This window comes from Leptosomus discolor, chromosome 2, assembly GCF_034619465.1.
Source record: "Leptosomus discolor isolate bLepDis1 chromosome 2, bLepDis1.hap2, whole genome shotgun sequence".
Classification (NCBI taxonomy): Eukaryota; Metazoa; Chordata; class Aves; order Leptosomiformes; family Leptosomidae; genus Leptosomus; species Leptosomus discolor.
Genome location: NC_141392.1, coordinates 65,059,743 through 65,086,998, shown reverse-complemented (window position 1 = coordinate 65,086,998; position 27,256 = coordinate 65,059,743).

Sequence of the window (27,256 nt, the reverse complement as noted above, 5' to 3'; positions counted from 1 at the left end):
AATGGCTCTACTGAAGTCAAATGAATGTAAAATGATTTAGAGTAAGACTTTTAAGTCCATGTCTTGTAGATTGATAGCATTTAAGGCCAGGAAGAATGATAATAATCATGTAGCCTGACCTCTTTCATAACATAGGACCAAAGAATTTTGCCAAGTGTTCCCAATATAAAATCCACTGCTGCTGCCTGAATTGTAACTGTGCTTTCAAAAAGACAGCCAGCTTTGATTTAGAGACTTCACAGGAGAGAGAATCCATTGTATTCCTAGATAAGATTTTTCTTTCAGCAGTTAAGATCCTTCATTCAAAAGAGCTGTGTGCTTGAATGCTAATCTGACTTTGCTGAGATCCATCTTTTGTGCATAATGACCTTTTCTGTTAAGTTAAAAAGTGAGATTCTCCAGTTTTCTTTCTAGAGGAGTATCCTCAGGTCATCATTATATCACTTCTTAATCTGCCTGTTGTAGTGACTAATTTAAGTTGCTTTTTTCTCTCACTTCTGTTACTGAAGTTGTGTTTGTAGCTCTTTTCTGAATATTTTATGAATTGTCAACATCCTACTTAAACGTGTATATCAGAAGTGGACAGATACATCCCAGTAATGATCTTACTAATTGTCAGTAATCTGTAGTAGTAAAGCTCCTTTGTTTCTATCTTGTAGTCTTCTCCCATACATACATCCAGGACAGCATTTGTTTGTTCAGCCTCTGTGTTGCCCTGGGAGCTCTTGCTCATCTGTTTGCACAGCAAAACTACTAAATCTTTTTCTGAGTCACTTTGTTCCTAAAGACTGTCGACCACTCTTTAAAACTAATCCATATTTTTTATTCTTAATGAGAGGTCTTAATTGACCATCTCCTGTGGCATTTAGTAGTGATACAGGTGAAGCTAACTTATTAATCAGTGCAGATTTCTGTGCAGTACTGGTATGTCTTCATCATTACTCATAACTACCAATTTTGGTGACATTTGCAATGATTTTGTATATTTTTCTATACCCTTTTAAAGAAATGAATTGTATTGATCAACAAATATATGCTAGAAATGCACCTATTTAATCATTAGTTATTATGTATATGCATTTCTTCTATATCCTTTTAAAGAGATGAATTGTATTAATCAACAAATATAAGCTAGCAATGTGCCTATTTAATCATTAGTTATTATGTATATGCATTTCTTTGAGATGCGTTGCCTACCGGAGGGGAGGAAGAGAGAATAATACATGTGATACTGTTTTGTGTAGAAATAAAATTGACTAGTCCCCAGTGTAAAAGAATGAGCCAACAAAATACAGAATGAAAAGTAAAATAGACCATAAAAACTCTTGCTTATTAATTGATAGTGTTGGTGGCATTTTTTTCATCCTGAAGTTAGTTATTCATGTGAACTGCTTTAACAGTAACTATTTCCTATGACTTTCATCACATGGTTTTCCATGAGAAAGTGAATTCTGTGATTATGGCTGAGTTTTCCAGATTTAGGGGCTTTAGTTAATATCATGAGAAGGGCTCTTAAAAATATGTGGAGATTTGAGAATCAATTGATTTCACTGCAGATTGCTGATTGAAAAGAGACAATGTGACAATGTAACAGCAAGAGATTAATTGTAGCTTAAGAAATAACTATGTCACAAGTGATTAGTTTTTAATTGCCATTCTTATGTGTGATTATTTCCCAGCTGGCTGCTTTCCCCTTTTACTTTCTTTCTAAATTAGAATTATCAGCACGAGAAATGAAACGGACTTTTACATCATATGAGAAAAACAGGCTCAAGCCTGACTGACTCAAGCCTATTCATGCAATCTTTCTTTAACTGCTGAATCTCGTCGGCTTCGATATATGAACAGTAAAAGCTTATTACTGGGTGAGATATTAAGTAGAGCGCCTCCTAAATACAACCCTGACACTTGAGAGAAAGGAGTTTTATAGTCCCCCAAGTCACTTGCTTCCTTGCACAGTTTGCTTTTCCTCCTGTCTGAATTTTCAATTTATAAAACAAGAATAATAATCTTACCTTCTTTTATAAAGTGCTTTGAGTTCTTTCATGGAAAAGTGCTTTGTTGGAAGCAGCTTTATTATGCAGACCCTTTGTAGCTTCAGTCTTTTCAGAAGGAGAGTTTACTTTGGGTAAGGTCACCTATCTGGAGACATGTCACTCCATCCTCTAGCAGGCACCTTCTGGATGCTCCTGTGCATGTACCTCAGCCACACAGAGGAAAGCTGGTTTAGGAGACTGGCAGACCAGTCTGTAATCTAAAAGAGGAATTAGAACAGAGAAACAGCCATTTATTTCCCTTTCCAGAAGGTCCAAATGTGAGAGCAAGGAACTATGACACGCTTGGTTTAGTTTTTGTACAAAACCCCCTTCATCTCTGTTTTCAAATAGCAATTATTATTCACTGCGGGGGAAGGAAAGGGTGTGAAGTAGATGAACACCGGAGATTCACACTATGTCCAGAGAAGCTTTATTGCTGGAGGAGTGCAGGGTGGAAAGCAATAAAGACTGAAATCCTCAACTCTTACACAAATTGTAACTTACCAAGCAATAGCTTCATCATAACCACATAACCCCAAAATCCCTCCCTGCTTCCTGCCGTTCCTGCAGCCTCCAGGGCTGTAGTGTGCTTCGGGCTTTCTTCTTTTTTTTTTTTTTAGAAACATATATCATAATGTGTTTTCTTTCTTTTTTTTAATAAAAATATCAAAGGAATACTTATCAATGACTGAGGAGGGAAAGCTGAGGTGCAGTCTATTTTTTAACTGGAACATGCACCATGCTGTGACACACTCATCCAGGAGCAGCAGAAGATTGATGGCTAGACATGTGGAGAGAACTGCCACTGATTGAAATCAGACAACTGCAAGCTGTGAGGGAGATCCAGGGGAAACCATTTTAACCACAGTAGTCCAGTCTTAGCACACTTGGACAGGGTCTGTCCTCTGTCTGAAGTCTGCACTGTGGGGCACAAAGAAACTAGGCAGTACAGTGAGACTAAAGGCAAAATATGAAACTATGACAACTTGGAAGATATATGTGTACATCTCTATCTATCTCACCTCTGTAAATTATTTCCTTCACGAACAGATAATAGATCAGAAATTTCATTCCTCAAGTACCAGTCATCTTCTTACACCCTTCAAATTTTTTCATGAAGACCAGAAGAAAGAAAAAAAAAAAAAAAAGCTTTCAAGTAGAAAAAAAAAAACACCAACAACTGGAACAGTACTAGAAACCTGATTTGCAGAAGTGCTGAGCACCTGGAGTGTCAATTACAGTTACTGGGAGCTGGAGCTGTTCATGTCTAAAGACATCAGACTCTGCAGCTCAAAATCATGAAGTATTTACTTCATTCCAGTTTGGAAACTTACCTCTTATTTGCTGCAAAACAGGGAGAAGTGAAAAAAGTGGATGTGAAAGGGTGTGTTCCCCAGCACCCATCACTGGGGCTGCCCGGGTGGGTGTTGGTAGCAATTGCGCAGCCATGCGCTTGCACTGAGACATTTTTATTTCATTACGGGTGTCAGTTTACAGCCATTAGCTAAGCAGATTGGCCTGGACCAAAATGCCTCCTTTTTGTGTTCATGGATGTGTCTTATCGCTAGATCTTGCTTCCATTATTCAAGTCTTTAAAAAAAAAAAAAAAAAGGAAGGAAGGAAGAAAGAAGGAAAGAAAAGATGAGAAAAGAAAGGCTTTATGTGCATTATGTTTTGTGGCTTGTCTCTGTCCTCTAGACAGAACAGTCTGAAATAGGTTTTATTGGAAATCATTACTTAAATTCCAGCGCTGAGGAGAATATTGATCTCTTGTGCGTAATGGTTACCAGACTGCAGAAAGTAGCAGAGAGGGCTCCAAGCAGACGACATAATGTCAGTGACAATTCATTTTTTTTACCAGTTAGGATGCCGGTTTAATATCCTGCAAAAGCTGCTTAATGCCAGCCCTTTCATAGCATCTGTCCAGCCCCAGCAGAGGGGGGTTGCTCCTGGGGCGGTGGGCTGGCAGGCGTGTTGGAGACCTGCTTGGCCAGAGGCTGCTGGCAGAACCCCGGCATTCCCCCGACACCCAGCACGCGCTCAGCAGCTGTCCCAACTTTCCAAGGCGCTCCTCAATTTTCTAAATATGTGCCACATAAAAATAAAATTTCGGACAGTGATGCGCTGAAGAGCCTCGTGCCTGCAGTACATAATTCATTCATAGTGTCCGTAGCCCATTATTCCCACATTCCTCCTGCAGAGCTATCAATTTCATCTCCGGCCAGACTGGAATCTGAATCTTGGGAGCGCAGTGAAGTGGCAGTGGTGTGTGTATGCTGCTTTCCTCCCCCCCCCCCCCCCCCCCCCCCACTCTTTCTTGACTCCCCTTTTGTGTTTTTTTTTTCCCCACCGTGCAAGAAATGTTACATTCGTTTTGTGTTTGCAGGCATGAGCTGCTTGGAAAGAACCACATGAGTAGCTCCCAATTCCCAGATTCTGTAGATTTCAGGGGAATAAAAATTTGTGACTGTCCATTAGATGCTGAACCATACAGAGAAAACAGTGATCTTCTTCCCAAAATAAAACTGCCAGCTGTTCGATGCATCTTTCACCCACCAGATCTCATGGGAAAACATGGGAAATCAGTGTTTTGCTAATGAGGTTTCTGTTCATTCCATAAAATGCATGATGGTTTCTCTAAGTTTCCCTGTGTTCGTCACTTCTGTAACCAGAGGCACAAAACTTTCCACAGCTATCAGTGGCATTTAATTAACATAGCGACTTGGACACCTGCCTCAGTGCTGCAATAAGCTGCGCAGAACGGTTTGTACTGCATTTAATCAAGCCAGCAGCCAGCGCGCTATGAGCGCACTCAGAAGGGTACCAACAAACTACTGCGTAAATTTGGTTCAAATCTCCTAGTTCTTTTTTCCCCTCTGAGCCATTTTGAAACTACCCTCAAAAAACTGTCAGAGAAAGGCTAATCCACCCCATTGCAACAACAAAACAAAAGACTGCTCATGTGAAGGAAATTGTGACAGATAAAACAAGCTTTTAAGGACTACTGAAGGAGCTGGCAAGGCAATATCATCATGGACTTCAAGTCTGTTATCTGTATCCAGATCTACTATCTGCTTGCTATGTTTAGCAAATAAAATTCTTTTTTTCACCACAAAAAAGAATGTTCTTAGCTAAAGTTTCTGTACATTTTTTTTTTTTTTTTTTTTAAGAAAAAAGAAGTCTTGGTAACTTAAAATAAATATTACGTGAACAACTGTGTTTAACCAGTGATATGAAAAACAATAGCAGTGGATCTCAGCTATTCAAAACACATCTGGACATAGTCCTGTGCAACCTGCTCTAGGTGGCCCTGCTTGAGCAGGGGAGTTGGATCAGATGACCTCCAGAGGTGTCTTCCAGCCTCAACCATTCTATGATTCTGTGATTCAGACGAAATATATGTAAAATTTTATTTAATTGGTATTAATGTCATTGCACAGAACTGCACAGTTCTAACACAGGAGCCCTTAAAGGTCAGAGTCGAATGCTAATAATTTGAGACAGAGAAAAGCTTATTGTTATTACTATTTTACACGAGAAACATGTAGAGATACAGTGTTAGAATTCATCACATCTAATATTAGCTATCTCAAAGTTGGACATTTAGTCCAAGACCAAGGTCTAGGCTCTTCTGTAATCATGTCTCCACAAAACTAGCAAAGGTTGCTGGTGTGGCCCATACCTCTTGAGTGGAGCGGACCCTGAGGCAAAGCTCTCTCTTCATTCATGCTCAGGTTTTGCCTTGGAAGGAGCCTGGGAGAAAATTGGCACCTATGCAGAATAGACTACCAGAGACATACAGCTAGAGGACATTTAGTCCATGCAGAATCTAGACAGGAAAGTGAAATGTCTTCTACCTGTAGCATAATGAAGGACAAAGCCTAAGCAACTAGCTTAGAGCAGAACTTCTAGAAGGTAAAGTTAGGTGAGATGGATCTGAGTCCTGATGACTTGCTTAAGAAAGTCAATCTCATAGAAGGTCCAGGGCAGAAACAGAAGTTGAGCTATGTTTTTCAAATTCCAGTTTGGCAAGACAAACTTTTGCTAACGGTGATCCTCCACTATGAATATCTACAGGTTCTTGCTCATCATTTTCCAAAGCAGAAATTCAGCAATTTAATGCAGTCTTTCCTGGTTTTCCCTGGATTTTCTTAATTTTCTTTTTGAAATTGAGAGGGGTATGGAACATACAAATGATACAGTAATCTTGTGAGAATTCACATGCAGTTTCCAGGAACAGATACAGAATCATTACACTATTAGTGTCTATCTGTAGTCCTCTAAAAATCATTACAGCTTTTAAAGAATTCTAATTAGGCATGTCTGAAGCACCAAATCCAGGTGGATTTTCACCCACTTCCAATAATATGGCTGCTCTGAGCCCTCACTGAAATAGATCATATCTCTGGAATCTAGCTGTAATAGAGATCAGGTTTTGACTTATCCCATAACCTCCCAAAATAAAGTTAAGTTGCTCTGATGCAGCCTGTTTTAAAGCTCTGTGGGGTTTACAGCTGTGTGCCTGTTAACATAGTCTCCAGTTGCTTTCATTCAGTAGTTACAAAACATAGCATTAAATGAGAGAGGAGCATGATGAAATGGGTCATTTGTCTGCTCTCTTTCCCCTGCAACTATTTTTTTTAAGACTCTCTGGGTTTGTTTCGTACTAATACGGTACTTTACTGCACACACCTATGAAATAACGCTATATCAACAGCATCTGCTTCTCACCTGATGCAGTATGGGACTTCAACCCTAAAGAGGGAAAAACCCCATTTCTCTCAATAATTTTGAACACATAACCATTCTTTTCTTAACAACTGTTCCAAGATACATGTTTTAAGGTCATCAAAGTGCCATTTCCATAAACAGGCCTTGTCATAAATTTATACAGTACCTGAATCTACACTAGATCAAAAAATCTCTGCTACTATCAAATCTTTCTGATGAGCTAAAGTAAAGTAATATATATGTATCACTTCAACATGGCCACGGTGAAACAAATTCAATGAAACAAGCTCAGTGGTTTTGTTTTTCATATAGATCACATATCTGCACTTAATGTAAAGAAGAAAAGATTTGGTGGAAATACATATTATAATATAGTTGCACCAACTTTAAACCTCAAATTTATAGCCCTACTCCCCAGTTTCAAGACTGAACAGTATGTTTATAGTAGCCTTAAATGGCTTAACGGGAAGAAAACAAGTGGCTTTTTTCACAGGCAGTTGGTATAAGGACTTGTATTGTATAGATACATGTCAATGTATATCACCTGCATAATAAGAAGACCCAGACTGTTTTTAGAAAGTGGTTGATAAAAAACAAATAACGTTGAAGTCAGTGAGCTCTCTGGGACTGGGATTTCACACAATATATTCCTGATTGCCCCAATTCGATAGATTTCAAACAAAGAGAGTAGGATAGTCTCACAGCTGAAGTCATTCCTTCTTTTTCTTTTTTTAAGCTTGGATCATTTCAAAATAAAAACCACTGCTCATGGGCTTAAAGTTAGGCAAATTCTAAATACCCTGCTCGTCAGTCACAGCCTGTAATGCTAAGCATGCCTTCATTTAAAAATATCTGTGAGTACAAATGGAGTCAATCAAAACTCAATTGGAAAGATTATTATTATTAAGAGAAAATAATGTGAAACCTGTGAAGTTTTGGGTTCTGCAACCAAGCACATCTTTATATAGAATTCATTTCAGGTAGACAAGATGACATGGTGGATTGTTTTAGAAGATCATTGTCTGATCCGATTCTTCTGTTGCTTTGCCACAAAAGGAACTGAATGTAGGCAGAAAGAACTTCAGTTTCTCAGTTCACCAATGATTTTGCAGTTTAGAAGGCAGCGTAGTGGTTCTTCTAGACGGCCTTCCTAGATTTAGAGGACACACATTTTTAAAGCACATATGTGTTAAAACTGATGATAAATTTGCAAAGTTATTCTCATAGAGGCAATGAAAATTCACAGAATATTCATAGATAGACTATGAGCACACTCATTGCTTCATAAAAGCAATTCAAGAAAAAAAAAAAATTAGTTCCAAATAGTTTTGGTCAGGCCATATAACCACAAATATGATCATGCCTTTTTTTTTTTTTTTTTTTTTTTTTTAATAAACTATCCAGTATGTTGATACATGACACTCACTGGAGGTGAATCTTAGAAATTAAATCTGCACTGATGAAATCACTCAAACGAATGAGAGCTTACAAAAATTTTCTTGTCATAGCAGAACTGCCTAAAAAGTGGCAAAAGCTGCATGATTGTTCACATGCACCATTCACAGTGCAGAACTGCAAGTGCTTGGAAGTTGTAAAAACACCTGTTTGTGGGTCAGGGATAGACTGGCCAGTCTGGAGACATATGAGCCTTTCCCAAACAAAGCTTGCAGGACAAAAGACAATATAGGTAAACATGTCTGTTCTAATGCTTACTGAGATATTAAACTGCAGGAAAAAAAAACCAAACCATGGAACTCATATCCATCTGTATGCTCTTAAAATGGCCTTGTAATATACACGGCTTAGTTAGGGATACCTATGGAATCATGTGATTAAAGGCAATAACAATGATGATGATCATCACCAGGTCATCATATGCTAATAGTCTTGTTTCTATATTGTACAGGAGACATATATTGAGCTAATGAATGCTCTCATATAGATCTGTGTGGCCAGCAGGGAAAATGGGCTTGCACTGCTGTGGGAACAGCCTGTTCCACCAGAGGAGCCGAAACATGTTCCATGCATCCCTGTGCAAACCAAGACTGGAAATAATTTCAAGGCTACACAGTGAACTGGTGTCTATGCTACAATCATTCTATCAGGCTAAACTGTACAGCCTGCAGGACTTCACAGTATGTGGGCCATGGTATTACTCTCAACTCTGTGACCATGTTACTAAAATCCAAAAACCAGTAGGAATGACAGTAATTGCAACAAGAAAAACAGTTCTCCAGTGATTCTACTAAAAGGAAAGTCTATGGAAAGGCAAGTTAATTAGCATTTCCTGAAGATAAGGCTCAAGAAGTGAGAAAAAGATAGTCTACAAAGGAGAAGTGCTTGAATATGTAGAAACAACTCTCGTGACATATGACCTGTTTTTTCTTAACTGAGATCTGTAATGATTGTTATGGCTGTAATGCTATCACTCTCCATTGCTCCAAATACTACTAACATTATGATGCAAAAAAGTCAAAGCAGCTGACAAAATATGATTTTTAGTGTCTCTATATAATCAGCTTTATTACTGCTTTTTTATTACCGTGTGACAACCATTAGCTGAACCTGCAGCATTGTCTGTATGAATCTTATAAGCAGAGCTCCTCAGATTCCTTTTGCTGGGTATAAAACTGGCTTAGCAATTTTTAGAAGATCCATTGGACAGGATCAGACTGTTGGATTTTGCTAATGAAGAGTATCAGGATGCAATAACCTATTGGATTTGCTGTGATTTAAAAGTGTTAGCCAATGAACTGTGCCAACATGGCAGCTCAGCATGGGAATTTTACAACATGTTTCTAATGGTTTTGCAAACTAATGAAAAAGGACATTGATGAAGGTTATGTTGATTGCCATTTGCACCTGTCCACCTTGTGGTTTCTCCTTTATACTTCGGATCTTCTCAGGACGAACAGCTCCTTTAAACTTAAGAAAAAGGAAATAGTGATGAGTGGTTAAAAATCATACAGTTACGAAATCAATTTATGAAGGAAATGTTATCTCTTTTAGTCTTTCTAGGCACTGTTCCCTCAGTGTTAAGCACCTCAATGCTTACTTTGATTTGCATGTTTCCAGTGGCTTTTAAAAAACATATCATCCCTCTTAAAGTGCAGTGACAGTTCAACAGCGCAAAAGGAATGTTAATGTCATAATTCTATTAAGTGAGTTCTGTGAGTAATGTTCAAATTCCTACCACTAATATAATTTCAAGGATTATATATATGTAATTAACATTGTTAAGGGCCTTATTTTCAAAAATAGCTTCTAAATTTGAACCAGTATAACATGTGCATGCAACTATCTCTGAAACAGTAAATCCCAGATCCTGGAAAGCCATTCCATCCACCTGAGCTTCTCTTAGGGGGCATATCTCCAACTAACTCCTGCAGCTTCCCATGTGTGCAAGCTTCCACTCGTATAAATCTCATTGCAGTTCTTCTGCAGGACTTTCTTCTGGCAGGACAGCAGAGAATGCCGTGTGGAATGATCCACTCTTTGCAGTCCTTTTTGCTGGGGAAAAAAGAGAACAGAGAAAAAGCTGTTGCACAAAATTCTTGTTTGTCCGAGATCTCAACACAGAGTACTGCTAAAGGTGACAGAGATTAATTCAGCCTAAGGTGACCGCCTATGTTAGAACTCAATATCTGCCAGCTGAAAGAGTCTGGATGTATTCATCATCTCCCCATACAGAAAGAACAAGGGCCATCCTGGCAAAGACAACCAGCCATCTAAATGCAACTCATCATTCTCTCATCACCATAACACCCAGGAGAGACAATGGACAGAAAAGTGCCATGAGAGGAACTTATTTTGAAACTGCTTTCAAAGCATTACTCTTCTGTTTGACTTTCTTCATAGTTCCAGGTCTGAACAAACGCAAAATATTGCCTATTTTGTACCCGAAACTGAGGTGGGCTTTTGAGTATGTCATGTTTGTCAATATAATGAAGTCCAAAGGATGTCATACAGGTATTGGACCCATTCCAATATGTCTTTGATATGTCACGCCATAAGGAAAAATGTACCATGGCCAAGTATCATTAACCTGTTGTACCTAAATGTTGATTGTACGACCGCTCTTGGACCTCACTGACAAATGTATGGGCCATAGGGATCTACTGCCCCATTCTGTTCATGGTGAGCCAGCTGTGTCACTGAGCTCTTACAGTCAGGGTAAGGAAGAAGCTTCCTCCAGAGAAAACACTTAGAAGGTGTTATACTACCACTGGGGCTAATATCAATATACCAAGGCATGTGATACTCTGCCACTAACACATTCTCATAAGCATGCTTCCCATCATAACAGTTTTGACTACACTTTTAATACATGACACTTTTACTCAGCTTGAGAGATAATACAGAATGAAACTGTTGTTCAAATTAGCCTTTTTGACCTTTGGCATAGTCATTAAAGTCCTAAAATCTTTTAAAAAATCATGGTCAGTGCTGGGCATGCCATTCAAAAAGGATCTACAAGTACGCAACAGTTATAAATGGCAAGCGAAGATAACTACAGATACAGAAACTGTTTTGCATAACAAGAGACTAAAAGTTTATGACTGCTCAAGAGGAATCACACTAAAGATTTACAATGTAACGACTACAGAAGAGAAGTAAGTCAGAAAAACCTATATATCTGTTCTCAAGATGGTACAACACAAGGAGACACATTGTGAAACTAAAAGGTGCTGAAGGAGAAAAGGGCTGATTCTTCTAGCACTAAAAAGGCATGTTTTATCGTTCTGTTCACTGGGAGTAGAGCTGGCGCTCTGTTTCCCTGTTACTCTGAGGGATACCTCGTAAAACATTACTGCGCTTATGGTAAAAGAGCATGTAGTGAAACACACTTTGCCCCTAACACTTCTTTCACTGAGAAGAATCAAGTGAAGAAATGACAAAGCACTTTCAGATATTATACTTTAAACTTTCAGATATTATACTTTACAGTCTTTGTTTCTCAGATAAAATTGGATTAATATATTTTAAAAGATTGCTTTTTTGACAACATGACAAATGAAACTTAGATAAAACAATGAAAATAGTGTTTTCTCTCCCAAAATTGTCACAAAAAGAGTTCTGTGGGAACAAAGGTGTCAAGTGAAAGTGTGTTATCTTTGAAATGAAGACTGGAATGAAACAAAAGTTAATCAAAATGTTTTTGAATAGAGCAAATAAAAAAATTAAATCAGCTTCAAAAGGGAAATATACAGTTGAGTGAGAAGAGCATACGTAATTAACACAGTTACATTAGATGAGATAAAACTTTTATAAAGGGGAAATCCTTTATGCTTCAGGATATAATCTGGGTAATAACTTCTGCGCAAGGTTAGGGAGAAACATCTCCAGTACATGGCTTATTTTACAGTTAGCATTGCAAGACAACTACCTCTTCCTCTGAAGTGCTAGTGCTGCATTTCTTGAGCATTTGGAGTCAGAAATCCAAGGTGGTGTCACCTTAGTTATGGGCAGAGTCTCAAATCTGATGAGAATTAATCATTTGTGATATGTTCAGGACTGCATACCCCAAAGCAGCTGGTCAGGTCCCAGCCACAATATTTGGAAACTATTGTGACAATTACTTCTTAATACTACTGGAGACTGAATCCTTTTATGGTTGAATAAAAGGACAACCCTGACCTTCTTCCCATTGTTTCACATAATACTATTTCTGGTTAGTAAACTGGCCTACCTGGAAATTGCTTATGAAATTTATGTGTTTTATATTTTCAATGCAGAAAACAGATGCAGTAATTAAAAAGTAGTCCTGAATGAAATCTCTGTTCTACTCTTTCTCTCCAAATGTATATGAAGACCTGTATATACATATAAACATATACAGATATACATCTATGTATTTAGCAAGAGACAGAAAGAGAGAGAGAGAGCTGTGTTAAAGGAATAGACACTAGGTGAGCACCAGCTATATGCTCTGAAATGATGCAAATCCTTGTAAATTCCTCTCACAAAGAGATAAATGAAAGAAAGTGAGTGTAAAAGGCTACACACACAACCCTGGAAGAGAAGGGCATGTATCATCCCTCTTTTAAAACTATAGGTTGATGTAAATTTTAAGGTTAGCCTTTTTTCTTTTCCAGATTTTCAGTGCCTTCAACTTGAGCTAACAAGTGGAGCTTCTGCTTACATGGACAGAGTTTTAGTGGTGTCCAGCACAGTTCTTACTGCTGTCTTGCCATCTCTTTTTAAGAAATTGTTATGGGCTATTACTGATAGGCTCAACCACAAACACTATGGCAACTTCAAGTAAAGGCCCATATTCACCAAGCTTATGTCACTGCCTCTGCATTGTTAACTTTTTTACCGTATTTAATGGGGATAAATAAGCCAAGATCTATATTTACAAGTCTCGTAAATGGTAGAACTGTATTTTATTGCAGAGAAGTTCTGACTCAAACCCATCTTGTTTAAAGAGTTTAATCTATTTGCTAAACATTATTTTTTCTTCCCCCAAATGGTTTCTTCTGCAAGGTCCCTTCCAACCCCTAACATTCTGTGATTCTGTGAAATAAGTTGAAAATTACTACATCAATTACACAGTCTTGAAGCTACTATCATGAATTGATACGTGTTTGAGTGCTTGATACAGATTCAAAAAAGCAACACCAATGACTACAATAAATCTTAAAAAATCTTGTTCTGAGTTACTTTAACAGGCATCAAAGCGACAAAAAGGAAAGAGGTGCTGTCCCAAACTAATTTTTGATGCAAAGTTGTCTAAGAATTTGTATAAGTCATTAATTTTCTTCTCCCTGTCTACTGACAAGCCAAATAGAAAAATATGAGCTGTCACCAGAGCTGGAGGTATCCAGAGGAACCAACATGGGCATGTCATCTAGCACCATGAGATTTAGTCGTCAGGTCAAGATCCTGACTAACAATAAGAACATGCATGTATGAAAGGATCCTTTCTATCCAGTAAACAGGCTGATCCAAAGCCTGTGGAAATCCATCTGGCTTCAACAGCCTTGAGAGCAAGTTCTCATGAGCTTCCTAAGACATTGCATGATAAAGCCTGTCTTGCAGGTGAGACTTTTAAGGGAAAGATACTAGGAAATTTGATCACCATCAGCTTTCATCAGATTTCTTTACTGCCAAAACATTCTCATGAGTGAAGTGGAATATCAAGATTTGCAAGTTTGAAGAGCTCCCATTGACATCCTTGCCTACTGCACCATATGCTATATACTTCCCGTCATGTGGGCTCTCAGGAGAGCAAATCACTGTCCTTTGCAACAGCATCATACAGAAAGCCTTTCATAAAATGTGAATTGAACACAACCAGTGAGTACTCTCAGGAGCAAGATGACACATGGCAAATATTTCTCATTTCCTTGCTTTTATGTAAGTCAGAATAGTTTACTATAGTTTGCCTTTAAAATGTATTTTGCCTTCAAGTCAGAAAAAACACCATCAGTTTCTAGTACTGCCCTTCTAGCATTTTTTAACCATGTGGATTTAAAACTTATTTTTTCTTGTTTTTAAACAGAATTCTTTATGTTTAAGAGCATTACATTTGGAAGAGTTTTTTTAGGCATCTGAATTGACACGCAAGTCAAAAACCAGCGCTGTCTGTTTTTAAATAGGCTTCAGGCTGGAGAAAGTACTCCATTCCCTGAGTATGAACAGAGCAGTGAAAGAATAAAAATAAAAGTACGAATCTTGAGTGTCTCTCTGTTGCACACAGCATTGCAGCAAAAGAAGAAATAGAGTCTCTCTGTGTGTTAGAAAGCTTTTTTCATCTCATACATCACAGTCATTTTGATGCAGTGATTCCAGAAAGTCAGCTAGTCTTCTACATTCACATCAACACAAATAAATTGAAATAATAATTTGAGGTGCTGGGTTTTTTTATATATCTCCCCCACATATATATGTATATATATATCTCCTCCACAACTCCTTCTGCCTCTCTTTCCCACAACAGATGGATAAAGCAGATGTGTCCATAGTGAGCATTTTTAGCCAAATGCCTTGTTGAGTTCAGCCTAGGTGTCTGCCTAATGAGCAGAGCATTCTTTGTAGTGGTCTTGGTGTATTAGAGAAGGATTTACTGTCACTGTTTTTCAAGCTGTGTAAGAAATCTTTAGAAAATATTACAGCAAATAATAAAGGGACTGCCTTGTACACACCTCAGCTCAAAAGCAGCGATACAAAAGTAAGCAGAATCGCTGAAAATGGAAGAGACAGTTCAGAGCATAATACTGTCTGAGGTTTTTTTAAAACACCACCATTCTCCACTTGTCACTGGCCATGCACAATTTGCTTCTTTTGGAGATTGCTGGAAAAGTAAAGTTAAAATGTGAGCTGCTGGCAAGAGTAGTAGAGAAACAACGGGTGGCTACAGAAATCTGCTTAAGACTTTGAAAACAAAAGGTTAACATCTATCAGACTCATGTAGTCAAATAGAGATCAAAGAGGAAAGAATGGTTCTGTGTGGATGGAGAAAGAGGGACTGAAGAGCTGGCAATAGGGGGCAGAAGAGTACCCCTGGGTGGTTTATAGCTGAGAGGGGACCTGTATGCTTAGGGGTATGAGTTACATCAGGTTTTGCAGGCAAAGATGAATCTAGATGCTTGTAAGCAGAAAGACAACAGAAGATTTTTGCAGCTGATGAATGAATGATCTCAATGGGAAGTTTAGGCAGTGAAGAGCTAGAGGAGGTGATGGAGTGATTCAGCCGTTCTGAGTGGCAAATTTTTATCTGGGAAGACTGTGGGAAGGTAAAACAAAGGGGTCTCGGATCAGGCACTCACTGGAATTACAGGGAGATGGGAAAAATACATTAGTTGACTCCACTTAAGCAGAGTCCTCTGGGCTATTTGATGCCTAAACACAGCATCTGATTTCCAGAACCCTGGCATATTTTACTTTGAAAACTGCATGCATTTCTAAGTGGCGCAAATTAAAAATTAAAGCTGAAACTTGCAACGGAGCAGCTAATTTGAAACTTTCAGGTAAGGGTGACAAGAGAAATAGGGGATAAATGGCTTCACCCTTCAAGATGTTAAGGCTCTATCACTGCTGTCCTAAAAGGCATGGTGTCTTTCAGGGTTAGCTTTCTGCCTCTGCTGTTGCAGAACAGCATGGTTCTTTTGTACTTCAGAGTATGATGGGACTCCATTGCGTATCTAATGCAGGGACGCCTCATTCAGTCTGTGGTAGTGTGACCTGAACCGACACTGCAATGATTAGTGAGGTTCATATTATTGAACTCCTCAAGTGCACGCTGCGGACTGCAGGGGGTAGGGAGCGTTCGGACAGCACACATCTGTCTGCGTGATCAGAACGACCAATCTACTTTTATGAGATTCTTTTAAAACAAAGAATGATCTTTGTTAGGCCCTGGGGGGCCCTTACCAGCAGCGTGAAGAGTACTTATTAACCATAAAACCATGTTTAAACTTACAATATTCAATACTCGTGCAGGGGAATGAAAATCACCAGACTGGCTTGGCTGAAGGTAACTCTGTGATACATAACCAAGAGACAGACACACACCAGAGACTGTGGCCCCAGACTTTCCAGACATGACCGCTATTCCTACTTTGCTAGACTGGCTGTAGCAGAAGCGGCCTCCCCATGCAATTTGGGCTAAATTCAGGTTCTGGACATTCAGTCAGTTAATTCCCTGACTTTACGCCTGCAGAACTTCACTAGAGGTATAGCTGATGAAAATCACTTCCATATCTCTATGCAGCCTCCACACAGATAATTACAGTTGTGTTGTATCACTAGGGCTGGCCACCTTACATTGGCTTCCCTGTATAAGAAGGGAGGAGGTTTGGTCATCTTGAACAAAGATACTTTTCTTTTTTTTTTTTTTTTTTTTTTTTTTTTAACTTTCAGTGGTATCAGCATTGAAACAAAGGACTGAGACATTTTTGAAAGTTACATGAAAAATCCAAGTTTTCCTTCACTAATCTGTTTCCATATGATAAGAATATTCATTTTTAGCTCAGAAAGAAGTGATCTTCCAGAGCAGGGTGGGACATTTGGGAAAACACAGAGAAGAAACATTACATTAGGAGCAAAATGCAAACATGATAAAAGAAAGCCAGGAAGGAAATAAGGAACAGGGAGTCAGATGGAACTATTTCGAAAACCTTTCTAAATGTGCATGTCTTTGCGTCATGTCAGTGTCAGCGTCAGTGTGTCTTGTCACCACCACCAGAATTGTATCTCTGGGACTCAACGTTTCACAAGGTGCCTAGGCTAGAAATGCTGCAGAGGAGACACTTGTGTCTGCCTTACTGTGAGTTTCCTTTGAAGAGCGCAAAAATGTGCAAAAAATTATTTCACCTATCTCACCTCATTTCTGATTATCAAGACCCTCATACCTCAAAGTTCTTGCTCTGGAGGAAGTCTCATTTTAGTTCCTACTCAATACAAGTAGTCCCTGGAAGGCATTAAGGACCAGACTCCAGAAAGAGCACATCATTTATCTGTATAAATAGGAACTAGAGAGAAGCCTCAGTAACTATCCTCCAAAAATCTGCATGCAAAATGATATAACTCTTCTTTTTCAGAAGCTCAGAAGCAGAAGCATCATGATACCATTTTACAGCATCTGGGAAAGTTTTGTTACAGACAGATTGGTATAAAACGATTCCGTTTAATCTGAACCAAACTTCACTGGTGGGTTGGCAGTCCCATAGTAGATTTCTCTGGGAATCTGAGCTGACTCTCACATTTTTAATTTTCTTTCTTCACTGAGGGCACATGAAGGCAGGAGATAACACCTACAAACTCCTAGAGTGGGAAGGGAAATGACAGTAAAACTTCCCCTGTTGTAAAATACTACCACTGAAGAAGTATAAATGCATGGATATCTGTGAGTCCTCCCTGACAAATAAAGAATTTAATCTGTACCACAATAACTTGCAGCTTACTTTTCTGTGAGACCACAATACATGTCACAGTCAGAGTTGGAGGTGGCACGTACAGGTTTCACAGCTTATCTGCACAGTTTAAAGAGCTATTGAAGATACTTAACAGCCTACAGTACATTTTAAAATTTTATAGAAAACTGAGCAGAGGTGCAGAATAAAATAAGGTTGTTAATATTTAAGGGACATGTTTGTATATGTGGAAGAGTGTCTACACAGTCTGATTATTTTAAAAATTGCAGTGGTTATCAAATATAAAAGTACTTATCATCATACAGTTTAAGGTCAGACATTGAAAGGAAACCACAACAGAGTTCAGCAGTGAGTGCCTGAGTCTTAAACTGATAAGTTATTGACAGCTACAAAAAATCGCTTATATAACCCTAGGATATCTCATTTAGTTGTCTTTGTGCAACTAGGAGATATCCATTTCAATGTCTGAAATACTGGCTACTCTTTATAGCAAATTTCTGCATCAGATCTTCTTCAAAATGTGGACAATGGCTGCTATTGTGCGCTGACGAGACAAAGCACACAGGAAGATGAAGGTGTGCTTTTTATTTGTGTAATTACCAAACAAAGCCAATGGCAGTGAAGAAGCATAAATTAAAGCTATGAAATATCAACAGTGGCAAATACAAGAACCAGGAGTGCTAGTGAAATAATTTATTAGTAATTACCATAATTAAAAATAGATTGGCAATAGATTCCTCAGAGTAGCTTCTGTGGTTAAGAAAACAAGAAATCCCTTCATGCTTGCCTCTGAATGCGGTCCAATTTGACAATGACTGAAGACATCATGTCATTAACTCTTCATAATCCTAACCACATGATTCCTCTCCTAGCTCCATCACAAAAGTCACAACCAAGTGTTAACTAGCTCCTCCGTTCATTCACAGGTGCTGCCAAGAATTAAGTGCAAAAGCAGATTCCACACAGCATATTCCTTGAGCTAGAAACTGAAATGCATGAATAGGAGATGCTGTCACTGTACTACTATCTACTATACTGCTCCAGGAAAGACCAGAAGGTTCCTTAAAGGTTTGTGGGATTTATTTGGAAGTCTTTAGCGCAACACTAAGCCCCTCAATGCATAGCGCCGCTGGCAGAAGCTCCACCCAGCAAGTGCTGGGCTGAGCTTCATCACGCTGGAGACCTGATTTTGGCTGGCGTCACGTGGCTGTAGTGCCCCTGTTAGGGCATGAGCAGCAGGGTGGGACAGGGTGACCCTACAGGAGTACCAAGCCAGCGCCTGGCACCATGGGGAGCTCAAGCTGCCAAGGGGTGACTGTGAGCCAGAGTGTGGGTCACCTTGGCACAGCACCACTCCTCATGGCTGCCATTTCAGAAAGAGAAAGGGAACTGGGGAACGTGCACTCCTCAGAAATAAGGGAGAAGCCAAATGCACCTTCACCGCTGGCTTTCTTTTTCATTTCATTTCATTTCAATAAGACGGAATCCAGGTGAGTCCTCATCATCCCTGTATGCAGCTAAAAGCCTTTCCACAGACCTCCTCTTTTCCTCCAGAGTTAGGCCCACCTCAACTGTGTCCACATGACATAAAACCCCACCTTCCCCAGTGCAGCATTTTCAGACACTCAAAAGGCACCTTCTCTGTGTAAATGCCTGGCATTTGGGTTAAAAATAATGAGGATTAATAATTTTATTCCTAAAGCACTCCCCCTACCGATAGATACTGAAAGAAGCGTACTATAAATTTATGATAAGATGTAGGAAAACGTAAGAATGGTCACTGAAAAAAACCTTGTTAATCTGAAGGGGAATAAAATAAGACAAAGAAAAGGGACTGAATCCCAAGAAAAAAAAAGCGAAGAACATGATAGGAAGACATAAATACAGAATAATCATATCAAGAATTTGCTAAGAGATGAGAGAAGTTTCTCACATTCCTCAGTTAGGAGAAAAAGGGATCTGTGACTTCAGTGCAGGGCAATTTCTGCAGCTTAGGATCCCTGCAGCATGCTGCTAGCCACCAGAGACTAGCATTCTCCAAAATGGCAGTGCTTGGTAGAGGCTGCTGCATGCAAAAGGCTCAGCATGTGCTGGGGTAATTCAACAGGTATGAGCCTCAGGGAGGATATCTTGAATGCTGCCAGGGCTCAGACTGTTCCCAGCTCCTAAAAGCCCTTCCCTGCCTGCTCAAATTAGGCTGTTGCTTCTTAGGCAGGCCATGGAAAACAATCCCATAACGCACTAATGGCCAGAAACGGAGGCTTGAGCACGCATGGATGTTGACAGCTCTGAAACACAGAGAAAGGAGTGGAGAGCATGGGAGAGGTGCGGAAGGGGGCCTCAGTGACAATCATGATAAATGTTTGTGGCTTTTCTTTCACACTTGGAAGTGTAACAAACACCAGGCTAAGCATTCGCAGGTAGGAATTTGGGCAATCTTTATTTAATGTTAAACTCCATGTGTAATACTATTGTGTGGCTTTATTAGTACAATCTGTTCCCACCTCTCCCTCTCCTTGCCCCCACACCCCCCACCAACTCCCAGATCAGTTGACATTGAAACCACGGATGCCCTATTTCTAGTGAAACCCTTCTCTCAAATCTTTTGAAACAACTGTGCATTTTTCAAGGGTTGTAAAAATAGTCCTGGTATGTTGCTGAAAAATCTATCCAGCTTTTATTTTCATAGGAATATTTTTCATTATATCCAACAGTCCTTCCTGTTGGTAGCCTTTCCGAGAGATGGAAAAGTGTCATGACAGTAACCCATCAGGAAAAAAAAAAGAATCAGAACTCTTTTCCAGGGCATTATCCAGATAATCCACTCCATATGTAGCTCTGCACATGAGCAAGCAATCCCATGGACTGGAGAAGGTCTACGTACATACGTAAATCGAGGCAGAATCATTCTGTTTGCAAGATCTGAGCTCTGCTTCAGTTCTGAAACAGAGTAAGATTCACATGGTTGTGATTCACATTGAATCTGAGCTTCAAATTTGAACATGCCAGCTTGTCATCAAGCTAGCTCTCTTTTCTTTATTTTATTTTTGGCTTTTCCTTTGTCAATGCAAGCTTCTTATGTTTCAGACATATATATATTTTGTGAGGCAGCTCAGCCTGCTGAGCCAGAATCTTTCATCAAGGAAAGAAAAGTGCATTGCTTGATTCTTAGAGAAAGAATAAAACTTTGCTTGCTTTTTGGATTACATCCAAACTGTCTGTGACACCTTTAAATACCATACAAGTAGTGTAGTTGGTCATAAATTAAACTACAGACAGGCTTTAAAATACACATAGTCTGATTAGCATGTGACCAAGTATAGCAGTCAACAGCAGTCAATAACATATTCTTATATGATTCTACAGCTCTAGTGGCCTCTAAGGAATCTGTTCCTGAATCTTCTGTGTTTTAAAAAGTAATGGATTCACTATGTTTACAGCATAATTCACATTTTAAGTGCAATATCCCTCCAAATTCTGTCCTCAAAATTCCTGGAAGCCATAGCTTGATGCTTTTTCAGCTTTGTTCCTCAGATCTTCAGAGGCAACAACCCTGCCACCACCAAAACCATCCTCAACCCAAACCTTTGACTCTGTCATTGAGATATCAAAAACAAACAAACAAGTAATTGATTCATATTTTCTCATGAGAAAGTCAAAACAGCTCAGTGTATTTCCACAGTGTTGGGTAAGTAAAAACAAAGGTGGCTACCCTTTCCAATTCTGCATCACTTCTACACTTTATCCTCTCGCTATGGGCCAAATGCTAAGACAGAGATTATCAATTCAGGCACCATGCCACACTGTCATGACTGCGTGGCTTGAGGACAAGAGTAGGATCACATCTGGACAATCAGGATTAGAAGCTCAGAAATTTGCTACTATCTGTGATGGCTGTGAAGACATGACCAGTAAAGGAAGCTGTATTTCTCCTTCTCTTCTCTATCACAGCCCTGTGGAACTAAGTTTCAATTAAGCAACGTGAATGTAATATATGGCCTTGCTATATTCCAGAGCTCCAATCTCCTCTAGGAGAGCTGGCCAGTTTCCTCCAGATGGGCCTCCCCACTGCCCCCCCCCCCCCCCCCGCCCCCAGATCCATACTGATCATGCAGGATTAGCCCTGGGGACCATTTCAGTGAACAGAAGTCATACATTAGGATTCAAACACACATTTTTCTTTTCAAAATCATTAACTTCAGTAAGGAAAACTGAAAATTCCATCATGAAGTTGCAAACTGCTTTTCTGCAGAACGGCTCCTATTAAATTTGTCCATTTCTCACAAGTACAGTAGAATAAAAAAAAAAGATCATGACCATTATGCTGTATTTTATCTTACTTGAAATTTCATTAACATTTTTCATTATCACTTGCATACAGAGAACTAAGATCTTCTTCAGGATACACTAACGGATAGATGACCATGGAAAAACTGAATAGTCAAGAGCAGAATCTAACCTCTGTGTCTCCTTGACAACAAAAATCATAAAGTAGGTACACATTAAAACAAAAGCACTTTGCTAATTTAATAATATGTATGTGAAATGTCATACACGGTCAGCATACTCTGAACTATAAAATATTTTTATACGCTTAAAGGATAGAACTGTACAAGGTATTTCTTGTAGGATTTTATAGCATACCAATATATCTTTTAATACATGTGCCAGAGAATCAAAGAGGTCTCTTGACCTCATACTATGTGATCTTTTCATTAGATACTTTTATAAAGTGGCAGTGATATTAGAACTTATCTCACTACAGTGTAGTGTATTGCCTGGCTCTTTTTCTCAACAGCTTCCTTATGGCTAGGTGACGGTTTGAAAACTTGGGATTACTTCCAAAATACATGAGCACAAGAGAGCTGTTCTAACTGAAAACAATTTTGCTAAATAAAAAAAGAGTGTTTCTACAAATACAAATTAACTGTAGACTTTCATGATTTATTTGTGTGTAGATTAGTTCTGCTTCTGTATACTGTAGTATACTGGAGGAAATTCAGTCACTTCATATGACTGTATGGAAATCAATGCAATGGGATAATTGGGAAGAGTTTTCAGCAAATTATATCAGCTTAAATTTAATAAAAATAAATTTATTTTTAAATAAATCCAGCCCCCACTAGATAATCCAATCTCTCTTTTGCTTTTTTTGTCTCATTTCTTACTTTTTTCCCCTTCCCTTCCCTTCCCTTCCCTTCCCTTCCCTTCCCTTCCCTTCCCTTCCCTTCCCTTCCCTTCCCTTCCCTTCCCTTCCCTTCCCTTCCCTTCCCTTCCCTTCCCTTCCCTTCCCTTCCCTTCCCTTCCCTTCCCTTCCCTTCCCTTCCCTTCCCTTCCCTTCCCTTCCCTTCCCTTCCCTTCCCTTCCCTTCCCTTCCCTTCCCTTCCCTTCCCTTCCCTTCCCTTCCCTTCCCTTCCCTTCCCTTCCCTTCCCTTCCCTTCCCTTCCCTTCCCTTCCCTTCCCTTCCCTTCCCTTCCCTTCCCTTCCCTTCCCTTCCCTTCCCTTTCTTCCTCTTTTTTCCTGTGACTTTATAGTAAAGGCAACACTAGCTCTGCAGTCCTAGAAACATAACTTTTGGTCTGCCTGGTGACAGGCAGCTCTGTGTGGAGGATGACAATAAAACCTAACCAGTACTTGAGCCTTATACAGACAGAAGCACTGTCAGTTATGGTAGTTATTTGACTACATCTGATTCAAAAACAATAATGTGAACAAGAGCAGGATTTGAACAGAGGAAGAGTCAGCAAAAACATAAACATCTCACAACTTCTAACCACAGCCACCAGAGAGAACACAGTAGCAAGTCTGTCCTTGGTTCGCTTTGTGTCTTGCTTTGGGAGCTTCACAGACATCAGGCTTTGATTTTTCCCAACTAGGACTATGTATATGTTCTTTTCTTAAGTGCATACTTAGGGTATTTATGGACATCACTTCTATATCAAGTCATAACAACAAAGATATTTCTCTGGTATGAAACACCTGTTTCAGTGAAGAAATGCCAAGTGACACTGGTGATTTTAAAGTCAGATTTGGGACCTGCAACAGGTCAAACAGCTTTCACATTTCTTGGTACTCCAAATCAACAGACAAAGTACACATTTTCTTAAACGACCAAAACAATTGTTTTGTCTTTTGTTTGCTTTCAGACTAAGGCTCAGGATGCAGTTAAGGCTTTGTCCTTGAACTGCAAAACCTATAAGAGTTAAAAGTGTATCTGACAGTAAACTAAGGCTAGGTTTATAAAGATGAAAAAATGGGACACTATTTCAGTGTCACCACTTGTGATTCAGGATGCAGAAATCTATGATATACAGCCTGGCATATGGGCTTAAATTATTGTTATTCAGTTACAAGTTTCACAGTTTTGGTGTCTCTGGCTTTCACTGTTCCTTATGAGTTTATAATGTATAGGTTACAGCCTTTCCTGGTAGGCTCTGGAAGCCCTTCACTGTAAGGAGGCCGTTCATCATTGTATCTCTGGGCAGCATGGCGTCTCCAGCTCTGGTACGTAGAGTTGCCCTTTGAGCAAAACAGAGCACATGCTGTTAACTATTAAACTGTTACTCAAATGAAACTCGTATATTACAGTCTTAGAGTAAAAATAAAACAGAACAACACAGTTTTAATTGCTATTTCTACAATAAAATTGTGGCTTATTTATAAGTTGGGATTTTATTACCTACTGCAATTTATACCCATTTTATCTGGAAGTTCATGGTGGGTAACAAATGGCTGCTCGCAATTTTTTTTGTGATTTTTTCAACGAAAACACAACTACATCTTAAAATATGGAAAAGCAATTTATAAGTGAAATGAAAAAAGCTTACATGGAAGATTACATAAAATACATCTGTCTTTTCAAACCATTGAGATACATAAACAACTCATTAAAAACTGAAAAAGCCAAAGAAAGGACAAAAGAGCTTTTAATGAGAAGACGTTTTGAACAGATATTTTTCTGCTTTTAAAAAGACAGGATGTTACCTCATTCCTAGGAAGACAATCTCAAATGAACAGGGAAAATACCAGAAATTTCAGTAAGCACTGTCCCTGAGAGGGCTTATGTTAATGCTTAAAAAAAAAAACAAGTTTGCAAGTGGAGATGTCATTTTAAATAGAATCCAGGCTCTTATTTTTCCATTGCGAAGAGTTCTCTTTTATGTCAAATGAAATTTTGAGATCACCTATGAATTTGCAACTGAACCCTTTACTGCCAAATCTGATTCCAATCCTTAAAAAAATCTGTTTCTGTAATACGGCCAGCAATGCACTAACTTCTAAAAGGTAGCCAGACATATTGGCAAAAAATATATGTGGTTAATCAACTAAAACTATGTAGTAGTTTGGGAACAATCAATCAACTTCCAGAACCTTTAAGGCATGCAGTTGCTGTGAGGATATCCATGAGCAATGATAATACTAATGGCTAATGTGCACAGATGTTTTTGAGATGGTCTTGTCTTTATTTTTTACTTTCAAGATGCTTCATGACAAGTATAGGCTTTACTGTTAAACAAAAATAAACCCACCACAAATAAATTCCAGATAATACTACAAATATACAGGGACAGTAGGTGTCACTTTGCACCAAGTTAAAACAAGCATTGTCAAAAATGAGGTTGGTGTTCAATCAGTGGTGCCTCAATCTGTGCTTGTCCACACAAGGACTTGAGTAACTTAAAGAGGGACTTGGGCAAAAATGTAGATAACTGCATGCAATACCGGGATTCTAAAAACTCCCTCTGAGCGAGCTGCTCACTTCCATCTTCACACTTAAGCCTGGCATCTAGGAACCCTCTGCTACATTCCTTGAGGAGCTCATTACAATACATTGCATAAAGTCACTCCTAAAGCACAGCAGTAACGAACAGTCACCCATAAAATGTAGCAGCACTTTCGGTACTTCTTTAGAATAGCTGGAGGAGGCCTTCTACCACTCTCATGTTCCCTTTATACTGTAACACTGTGGTCTGAGCGCTGACCAAAGAAATCTGTGATCAAGGTTCAGTTCCTGGCTTTCTCTTGCAAGATTTTAATCCCTGTTTCCCACTTCCTAACTTGACTCTTTATCCATCAGGTTGCTGCCTTCCACCTGGAGAAAGGTTTATGTATGTACATTACATTAAACTCTTCTGGGATAAATTAGCAGTCTGAGCACAGGAACCAAGAGAAACACAACAGCAGCATCCATGTGGGGACAGTATCTATTTCACTGCATGTTCTACTGAAAACTATGGAATTGCCTTTAATCTCTTTAAACACGCTTTCAGGAATCTATGATCAAAGCAGACATAAAAGCCCTGTCACACAAAATGGAAGCCCACGTTTTTGTACTTAAACTACTGTAGTCCTGTTTAGGTCATATGAGACTGAAAAAGTGATTGGATTTTACAGTTTTGGTGCCCCAGATGAAAATAGCTGCTTTTCAGATCTAGAATCCTGATTCTGATGAGGGCTACTTGCTCCATTGGCAACCTAAGAGATGATTTTGTCTTGAACTGGCATCATCTAGTTATTTTGCTGGGTTTATGTTTCTGTTTTTTTTTTTTTTAATTGGGAATAATGTGTACTAGATTGTGCCCTGCAGGCAGATGAACCAAAAATTAACTAAGTATTTTTATAAAAAAAACTGAAAAGAAAGCATGCTAAATAAGTAGCATCAATTTAGTCCATAAATATTGCAAGTTAGCATAGTTGTTAATATGATGATTTTTTTTAAATCAGTTTAGGATTTTTCCAAAGTTGTTATGGTCACTTAGATCAAGGTGTGAGGCTCGATTAGTCTTAACCCAAGTGTATTTTGGAAACACAACTTTCAGGAGATAGAATCCAATTGTTCATGTTCATGCATTTTGTTTTGCCATAGCTCCAATTGTTTCAGAGGTCGCAGTTATAAATTCTAAAGATTTTCAGGTAATTTTGGTTCATATTTCCTTGATAAACTTGAATAAAGCAAATCAGATTAGTCTGCCCTATGAGGCAGCTAGTCAGCATTTTCTGCAACCAACTACACTCCTATTTATTTAAGAAGCAGTTCTTGTTTTCAGGTATGTAAAAGCATTTTATGACCTTAAATATTTTTCTCTTTTCTCTTAAAGGTTAACAGCAATTCTGCTGTACACAGAACATTCATGGTCCCAAATCATTAACAGAATCTGTGTCTAGACTAAATATTACTTTTTAAAGCAAAATATTTCAAAAACCAGCTACTCCTCAATTTACATACCCAGGCTTAAAATTTTAGGAGTTTGTTTCCACTTCAGCAGATGATGATGTCATTGACACCTAAACTAGGGCAGAAAAATGCCCATTTTTAGGTGCCAGTGACATCATAACTAATTCAGGGAGCACACTGCACCCAGAACTCCTAGATCTGGCAAGAGAAAGAACTGATGTCAAAACACACTTACTTGTGTAAAATGTACTCATCTCTAAGATAAAAACTACCCAAGATCTCACTGTGGAGATCTTAAAAACTTAGAAAAAGAAGGAACGGGGGAAAAAAGGCAAAACAAGAGTTTGCTGTTCACATAGAAGAGAGTTGAAAATATGTGTAAAACTTATGTTTTGGTATTTTGAAGTGGTTTGCTTCTAACAATAGAACTGCACACT